Below are 9,312 nucleotides of genomic sequence, written 5' to 3'. Positions count from 1 at the left end.
GTAGGATAAGAGATGTTTGTGGGTCGTAAATGGGCAAGGCTACCAGCTTCGGTCGCTTTATCATGATCAGGCCAACGAACACGGAAACCAGTATAGCAGGACTGGCCTCAGGCTGGGGAGGCAGTTATTTGCCGAATCATGCGGCCACAGCGTTACTGACCCAAGGTGCACGTGTCACTAGCAAGGTGAATCGCCGGCTAAAGCCTACGTGTCATTAACTAAAATCAAGTAATCAGAGGTCACTGTGTGTTCATTGGCTATGTGAGGGCAAGAAGACAAGATGTAATGTAATGTAATGTATAGGCATTTATATAGCGCACTACTTACCCGTAGGGTCCCAAGGCGCTTCGACCGCTGCGAAACCCTTCCTGGCTTCCCTGAGAGATGGTCCCTTAATGGGTATCTCCAGGGTGAGACCAGGCATCCCCGGCGGTCTGGTGGGGCCGTTAGTGAAGATGAGGCAAGCTAATGCCCAGAGTTGCCGAGTGTGAACGCTGATCAGAGTGGGCACCGAGGCGAGAGAATTATCGAGTCCGCTGACCCTGGTCCAGAAACCTGCCGCGCCGGGAATCGAACCCTGGTCCCGGGCCGTCCTCTGCTCTCGGGTCTGCCGCCTCTAACCAGTGAGCCACACTACTTCACATGGATGCCATGATCTAAAATGGATGCCCTCGCTGTATCGGAAATGTGTTTATAACAGGAGTGCTCTTACTCGTAACGTAGCGAAAACCCCAGGATATACTAAATGGATCATTTGCGGTTCAACGGTACCAAAATTATGAGTTTACGACAATGTTGAAAACACGGGTTCAAATCGTCGCGGAACCTCAGGTGGTGATGGACAGAGTCTCTGAATTAAGCAGAGTACTCTCACCCAGTCAAGAGATCAGGGCTAGATCCAACACCGTTTTTTATACTCAGACATGAGTCCCTTGCTCATTGCACCATCAGGATTCAAGCAAGCCGGGCCGAAGACGGCTGTAATGCCAGAAACCGGTCCCCGGAAGCTTGTTTCCTTCCCAGTGTAAGAATTGGCTTTTGTAGTTTGGTTTGCCCTGTTCCCATCATGCACTGGGACAGGAACAGACTAATTTGCATACAGCCAGGTTCTGAAACTGGGATGGTGCAGTGAGCTAAAAAACGGTGTTGGATCTAGCCCTGATCTCTTGACAGGGTGAGAGTATTCTGCCTAATTCAGAGACTCTGTCCCTCACCACCCCTTGTTGTAAATATTTTTGTCCACCCTAAGCGTGGAAGGGTATACTCAGACATGAGTCCCTTGCTCATTGCACCATCAGGATTCAAGCAAGCCGGGCCGAAGACGGCTGTAATGCCAGAAACCGGTCCCCGGAAGCTTGTTTCCTTCCCAGTGTAAGAATTGGCTTTTGTAGTTTGGTTTGCCCTGTTCCCATCATGCACTGGGACAGGAACAGACTAATTTGCATTCAGCCAGGTTCTGAAACTGGGATGGTGCAGTGAGCTAAAAAACGGTGTTGGATCTAGCCCTGATCTCTTGACAGGGTGAGAGTATTCTGCTTAATTCAGTGACTCTGTCCCTCACCACCCCTTGTTGTAAATATTTTTGTCCACCCTAAGCGTGGAAGGGTATACTCAGACATGAGTCCCTTGCTCATTGCACCATCAGGATTCAAGCAAGCCGGGCCGAAGACGGCTGTAATGCCAGAAACCGGTCCCTGGAAGCTTGTTTCCTTCCCAGTGTAATAATTGGCTTTTGTAGTTTGGTTTGCCCTGTTCCCATCATGCACTGGGACAGGAACAGACTAATTTGCATACAGCCAGGTTCTGAAACTGGGATGGTGCAGTGAGCTAAAAAACGGTGTTGGATCTAGCCCTGATCTCTTGACAGGGTGAGAGTATTCTGCTTAATTCAGAGACTCTGTCCCTCACCACCCCTTGTTGTAAATATTTTTGTCCACCCTAAGCGTGGAAGGGTATACTCAGACATGAGTCCCTTGCTCATTGCACCATCAGGATTCAAGCAAGCCGGGCCGAAGACGGCTGTAATGCCAGAAACCGGTCCCCGGAAGCTTGTTTCCTTCCCAGTGTAAGAATTGGCTTTTGTAGTTTGGTTTGCCCTGTTCCCATCATGCAATGGGACAGGAACAGACTAATTTGCATACAGCCAGGTTCTGAAACTGGGATGGTGCAGTGAGCTAAAAAACGGTGTTGGATCTAGCCCTGATCTCTTGACAGGGTGAGAGTATTCTGCTTAATTCAGAGACTCTGTCCCTCACCACCCCTTGTTGTAAATATTTTTGTCCACCCTAAGCGTGGAAGGGTATACTCAGACATGAGTCCCTTGCTCATTGCACCATCAGGATTCAAGCAAGCCGGGCCGAAGACGGCTGTAATGCCAGAAACCGGTCCCCGGAAGCTTGTTTCCTTCCCAGTGTAAGAATTGGCTTTTGTAGTTTGGTTTGCCCTGTTCCCATCATGCACTGGGACAGGAACAGACTAATTTGCATACAGCCAGGTTCTGAAACTGGGATGGTGCAGTGAGCTAAAAAACGGTGTTGGATCTAGCCCTGATCTCTTGACAGGGTGAGAGTATTCTGCTTAATTCAGAGACTCTGTCCCTCACCACCCCTTGTTGTAAATATTTTTGTCCACCCTAAGCGTGGAAGGGTATACTCAGACATGAGTCCCTTGCTCATTGCACCATCAGGATTCAAGCAAGCCGGGCCGAAGACGGCTGTAATGCCAGAAACCGGTCCCCGGAAGCTTGTTTCCTTCCCAGTGTAAGAATTGGCTTTTGTAGTTTGGTTTGCCCTGTTCCCATCATGCACTGGGACAGGAACAGACTAATTTGCATACAGCCAGGTTCTGAAACTGGGATGGTGCAGTGAGCTAAAAAACGGTGTTGGATCTAGCCCTGATCTCTTGACAGGGTGAGAGTATTCTGCTTAATTCAGAGACTCTGTCCCTCACCACCCCTTGTTGTAAATATTTTTGTCCACCCTAAGCGTGGAAGGGTATACTCAGACATGAGTCCCTTGCTCATTGCACCATCAGGATTCAAGCAAGCCGGGCCGAAGACGGCTGTAATGCCAGAAACCGGTCCCCGGAAGCTTGTTTCCTTCCCAGTGTAAGAATTGGATTTTGTAGTTTGGTTTGCCCTGTTCCCATCATGCACTGGGACAGGAACAGACTAATTTGCATACAGCCAGGTTCTGAAACTGGGATGGTGCAGTGAGCTAAAAAACGGTGTTGGATCTAGCCCTGATCTCTTGACAGGGTGAGAGTATTCTGCTTAATTCAGAGACTCTGTCCCTCACCACCCCTTGTTGTAAATATTTTTGTCCACCCTAAGCGTGGAAGGGTATACTCAGACATGAGTCCCTTGCTCATTGCGCCATCAGGATTCAAGCAAGCCGGGCCGAAGACGGCTGAAATGCCAGAAACCGGTCCCCGGAAGCTTGTTTCCTTCCCAGTGTAAGAATTGGCTTTTGCAGTTTGGTTTGCCCTGTTCCCATCATGCACTGGGACAGGAACAGACTAATTTGCATACAGCCAGGTTCTGAAACTGAGATGGTGCAGTGAGCTAAAAAACGGTGTTGGATCTAGCCCTGATCTCTTGACTGGGTGAGAGTATTCTGCTTAATTCAGTGACTCTGTCCCTCACCACCCCTTGTTGTAAATAACTTTCTAAAGGTAGCATTTGCAAACACAGGATATTAAAATAAACTTTACTAAAATAAGTATTTTATTATTCTGAGTTCAGGCATACTAAACATTAATTTCTACCATGTTCCCTGAGCCTGCTGGGATTATAGAGTGTAATAATTCCAGCAGCCCATCTGGCCTAAAGCGGACAGGTAGCCTTACAATAGTGAAAAACGAATTTGGCTGTAATTCACTATTAGGACATGCCACACACATCAGAGCATGTCCTACCTTATACTTACAATGCACCCGGCCCTCAGGCCTACCATAGGGGTGACTCACATGAAGTTAAGGGAAGGTTTAGGGGCTGGCAAGTGTGTGCACTTGCCCAGCCAGCATGACAGTACCAGACTGCACAAAGGTTATGCAATGGCAGACCCTAGACACATTTTAAAAGGCTGCTTCTGTGGGTGGCGCAACCAGCGCTGCAGGCCCACTAGCAGTATTGGCATTCACAAGCCCTGGCACTCCGGGTGCACTTTAATGGGGACTAAATCCAATGAACCAATCAGGTATACCAATCACAGTTATATTTTTCATAGGGAGCACTTGCACTGCGGCACGGGTTGGCCGTGGCGCAGTGCCCTGAGCGGCGGACACCAGCAAAAACATCTGAGGCACATCAGCAAAAAGTGAAAGGGAAACTCACGCCAAGGTGCCAGGTCTAACAAGAGCCCTCAGGTGTGAGGGGGCTCTAGGACCCTGCAGGTGTGGGGGGCTCTAGGACCCTCAGGTGTGGGGGGCTCTGGGACCCTGCAGGTGTGGGGGCTCTAGGACCCTCAGGTGTGGGGGCTGTGGTACCCTCAGGTGTGGGGGCTCTAGGACCCTCAGGTGGGGGGGCTCTAGGACCCTCAGGTGTGGGGGCTCTTGGACCCTGCAGGTGTGGGGGGCTCCAGGACCCTCAGGTGTTGGGGGCTCTAGGACCCTCAGATGTGGGGGGCGCTAGGACCCTCAGGTGTGGGGGCTCTAGGACCCTCAGGTGTGGGGGCTCTTGGACCCTGCAGGTGTGGGGGGCTCCAGGACCCTCAGGTGTGGGGGGCTCTAGGACCCTCAGATGTGGGGGGCTCTAGGACCCTCAGGTGTGGGGGCTCCGGGACCCTCAGGTGTGGGGGCTCCAGGACCCTCAGGTGTGGGGGCTCTAGGACCCTCAGGTGTGGGGGCTCTAGGACCCTCAGGTGTGGGGGATCTAGGACCCTCAGGTGTGGGGGCTCTAGGACCCTCAGGTGAGGGGGCTCTAGGACCCTCAGGTGTGGGGGCTCTAGGACCCTCAGGTGTGGGGGCTCTAGGACCCTCAGGTGTGGGGGCTTTAGGACCCTCAGGTGTGGGGGCTCCAGGACCCTCAGGTGTGGGGGCTCTAGGACCCTCAGGTGTGGGGGCTCTAGGACCCTCAGGTGTGGGGGCTCTAGGACCCTCTGGTGTGGGGGGCTCTGGGACCCTCAGGTGTGGGGGCTCTGGGACCCTGCAGGTGTGGGGGCTCTAGGACCCTCAGGTGTGGGGGCTCTAGGACCCTCAGGTATGGGGGCTCTAGGACCCTCAGGTGTGGGGGGGGCTCCAGGACCCTCAGGTGTGGGGGCCCTAGGACCCTCAGGTGTGGGGGGGGGGCTCCAGGATCCTCAGGTGTGGGGGCTCTAGGACCCTCAGGTGTGGGGGCTCTAGGACCCTCAGGTGTGGGGGCTCTTGGACCCTCAGGTGTGGGGGCTCTTGGAACCTCAGGTGTGGGGGCTCTAGGACCCTCAGGTGTGGGGGCTCCAGGGCCCTCAGGTGTGGGGGCTCTAGGACCCTCAGGTGTGGGGGCTCCAGGGCCCTCAGGTGTGGGGGCTCTAGGACCCTCAGGTGTGGGGGCTCTAGGACCCTCAGGTGTGGGGGCTCTTGGACCCTCAGGTGTGGGGGCTCTTGGACCCTCAGGTGTGGGGGCTCTAGGACCCTCAGGTGTGGGGGCTCCAGGACCCTGCAGGTGTGAGGCTCTAGGACCCTCAGGTGTGGGGGCTCTAGGACCCTCAGGTGTGAGGCTCTAGGACCCTCAGGTGGGGGGGCTCTAGGACCCTCAGGTGTGGGGGCTCTAGGACCCTCAGGTGTGGGGGCTCTAGGACCCTCAGGTGGGGGGGCTCTAGGACTCTCAGGTGGGGGGGCTCTAGGACCCTCAGGTGTGGGGGCTCCAGGGCCCTCAGGTGTGGGGGCTCTAGGGCCCTCGGGTGTGGGGGCTCTAGGACCCTCAGGTGTGGGGGCTCTTGGGCCCTCAGGTGTGGGGGCTCTAGGACCCTCAGGTGTGGGGGCTCTAGGGCCCTCGGGTGTGGGGGCTCTAGGACCCTCAGGTGTGGGGGCTCTTGGGCCCTCAGGTGTGGGGGCTCTAGGACCCTCAGGTGTGGGGGCTCTAGCACCCTCAGGTGTGGGGGGGCTCTAGGACCCTCCGGTGTGGGGGCTCTAGGACCCTCAGGTGTGGGGGCTCTAGGACCCTCAGGTGTGGGGGCTCTAGGACCCTCAGGTGTGGGGGGCTCTAGTACCCTCAGGTGTGGGGGCTCCAGGACCCTCAGGTGTGGGGGCTCTAGGACCCTCAGGTGTGGGGGCTCTAGGACCCTCAGGTGTGGGGGCTCTAGGACCCTCAGGTGTGGGGGCTCTAGGACCCTCAGGTGTGGGGGCTCTAGGACCCTCAGGTGTGGGGGCTCTAGGGCCCTCAGGTGTGGGGGCTCTAGGACCCTCAGGTGTGGGGGCTCTTGGGCCCTCAGGTGTGGGGGCTCTAGGACCCTCAGGTGTGGGGGCTCTAGGACCCTCAGGTGTGGGGGCTCTAGGACCCTCAGGTGTGGGGGCTCTAGGACCCTCAGGTGTGGGGGCTTTAGGACCCTCAGGTGTGGGGGTCTAGGACCCTGCAGGTGTGGGGGCTCTAGAACCCTCAGGTGTGGGGGGCTCTAGGACCCTCAGGTGTGGGGGCTCTGGGACCCTCAGGTGTGGGGGCTCTAGGACCCTCAGGTGTGGGGGCTCTAGGACCCTCAGGTATGGGGGCTCTAGGACCCTCAGGTGTGGGGGGGGCTCCAGGACCCTCAGGTGTGGGGGCCCTAGGACCCTCAGGTGTGGGGGGGGGGCTCCAGGATCCTCAGGTGTGGGGGCTCTAGGACCCTCAGGTGTGGGGGCTCTAGGACCCTCAGGTGTGGGGGCTCTAGGGCCCTCAGGTGTGGGGGCTCTAGGACCCTCAGGTGTGGGGGCTCCAGGGCCCTCAGGTGTGGGGGCTCTAGGACCCTCAGGTGTGGGGGCTCTAGGACCCTCAGGTGTGGGGGCTCTTGGACCCTCAGGTGTGGGGGCTCTTGGACCCTCAGGTGTGGGGGCTCTAGGACCCTCAGGTGTGGGGGCTCCAGGACCCTGCAGGTGTGAGGCTCTAGGACCCTCAGGTGTGGGGGCTCTAGGACCCTCAGGTGTGAGGCTCTAGGACCCTCAGGTGGGGGGGCTCTAGGACCCTCAGGTGTGGGGGCTCTAGGACCCTCAGGTGTGGGGGCTCTAGGACCCTCAGGTGGGGGGGCTCTAGGACTCTCAGGTGGGGGGCCTCTAGGACCCTCAGGTGTGGGGGCTCCAGGGCCCTCAGGTGTGGGGGCTCTAGGGCCCTCGGGTGTGGGGGCTCTTGGGCCCTCAGGTGTGGGGGCTCTAGGACCCTCAGGTGTGGGGGCTCTAGGGCCCTCGGGTGTGGGGGCTCTAGGACCCTCAGGTGTGGGGGCTCTTGGGCCCTCAGGTGTGGGGGCTCTAGGACCCTCAGCTGTGGGGGCTCTAGCACCCTCAGGTGTGGGGGGGCTCTAGGACCCTCCGGTGTGGGGGCTCTAGGACCCTCAGGTGTGGGGGCTCTAGGACCCTCAGGTGTGGGGGCTCTAGGACCCTCAGGTGTGGGGGGCTCTAGTACCCTCAGGTGTGGGGGCTCCAGGACCCTCAGGTGTGGGGGCTCTAGGACCCTCAGGTGTGGGGGCTCTAGGACCCTCAGGTGTGGGGGCTCTAGGACCCTCAGGTGTGGGGGCTCTAGGACCCTCAGGTGTGGGGGCTCTAGGACCCTCAGGTGTGGGGGCTCTAGGACCCTCAGGTGTGGGGGCTCTAGGACCCTGCAGGTGTGGGGGCTCTAGAACCCTCAGGTGTGGGGGGCTCTAGGACCCTCAGGTGTGGGGGCTCTAGGACCCTCAGGTGTGGGGGCTTTAGGACCCTCAGGTGTGGGGGTCTAGGACCCTGCAGGTGTGGGGGCTCTAGAACCCTCAGGTGTGGGGGGCTCTAGGACCCTCAGGTGTGGGGGCTCTGGGACCCTCAGGTGTGGGGGCTCTAGGACCCTCAGGTGTGGGGGCTCTAGGACCCTCCGGTGTGGGGGCTTTAGGACCCTCAGGTGTGGGGGCTCTGGGACCCTCAGGTGTGGGGGGCTCTGGGACCCTCAGGTGTGGGGGCTCCAGGGCCCTCAGGTGTGGGGGGCTCTAGGACCCTCAGGTGTGGGGGGGCTCTAGGACCCTCAGGTGTGGGGGTCTAGGACCCTGCAGGTGTGGGGGCTCTAGGACCCTCAGGTGTGGGGGGCTCTAGGACCCTCAGGTGTGGGGGCTCTGGGACCCTCAGGTGTGGGGGCTCTAGGACCCTCAGGTGTGGGGGCTCTGGGACCCTCAGGTGTGGGGGGCTCTAGGGCCCTCAGGTGTGGGGGCTCTGGGACCCTCAGGTGTGGGGGGCTCTAGGACCCTCAGGTGTGGGGGCTCTAGGACCCTCAGGTGTGGGGGCTCTGGGACCCTCAGGTGTGGGGGGCTCTAGGACCCTCAGGTGTGGGGGCTCTAGGACCCTCAGGTGTGGGGGCTCTGGGACCCTCAGGTGTGGGGGCTCCAGGACCCTGCAGGTGTGAGGCTCTAGGACCCTCAGGTGTGGGGGCTCTAGGACCCTCAGGTGTGGGGGGCTCTAGTACCCTCAGGTGTGGGGGCTCCAGGACCCTCAGGTGTGGGGGCTCTAGGACCCTCAGGTGTGGGGGCTCTAGGACCCTCAGGTGTGGGGGCTCTAGGACCCTCAGGTGTGGGGGCTCTAGGACCCTCAGGTGTGGGGGCTCTAGGACCCTCAGGTGTGGGGGCTCTAGGACCCTCAGGTGTGGGGGCTCTAGGACCCTGCAGGTGTGGGGGCTCTAGAACCCTCAGGTGTGGGGGGCTCTAGGACCCTCAGGTGTGGGGGCTCTAGGACCCTCAGGTGTGGGGGCTTTAGGACCCTCAGGTGTGGGGGTCTAGGACCCTGCAGGTGTGGGGGCTCTAGAACCCTCAGGTGTGGGGGGCTCTAGGACCCTCAGGTGTGGGGGCTCTGGGACCCTCAGGTGTGGGGGCTCTAGGACCCTCAGGTGTGGGGGCTCTAGGACCCTCCGGTGTGGGGGCTTTAGGACCCTCAGGTGTGGGGGCTCTGGGACCCTCAGGTGTGGGGGGCTCTGGGACCCTCAGGTGTGGGGGCTCCAGGGCCCTCAGGTGTGGGGGGCTCTAGGACCCTCAGGTGTGGGGGGGCTCTAGGACCCTCAGGTGTGGGGGTCTAGGACCCTGCAGGTGTGGGGGCTCTAGGACCCTCAGGTGTGGGGGGCTCTAGGACCCTTAGGTGTGGGGGCTCTGGGACCCTCAGGTGTGGGGGCTCTAGGACCCTCAGGTGTGGGGGCTCTGGGAC

The sequence above is a fragment of the Lissotriton helveticus genome, chromosome 5_2, assembly GCF_964261635.1.
Source record: "Lissotriton helveticus chromosome 5_2, aLisHel1.1, whole genome shotgun sequence".
NCBI classification, from domain to species: Eukaryota; Metazoa; Chordata; class Amphibia; order Caudata; family Salamandridae; genus Lissotriton; species Lissotriton helveticus.
This window is presented reverse-complemented; position numbering follows the sequence as displayed.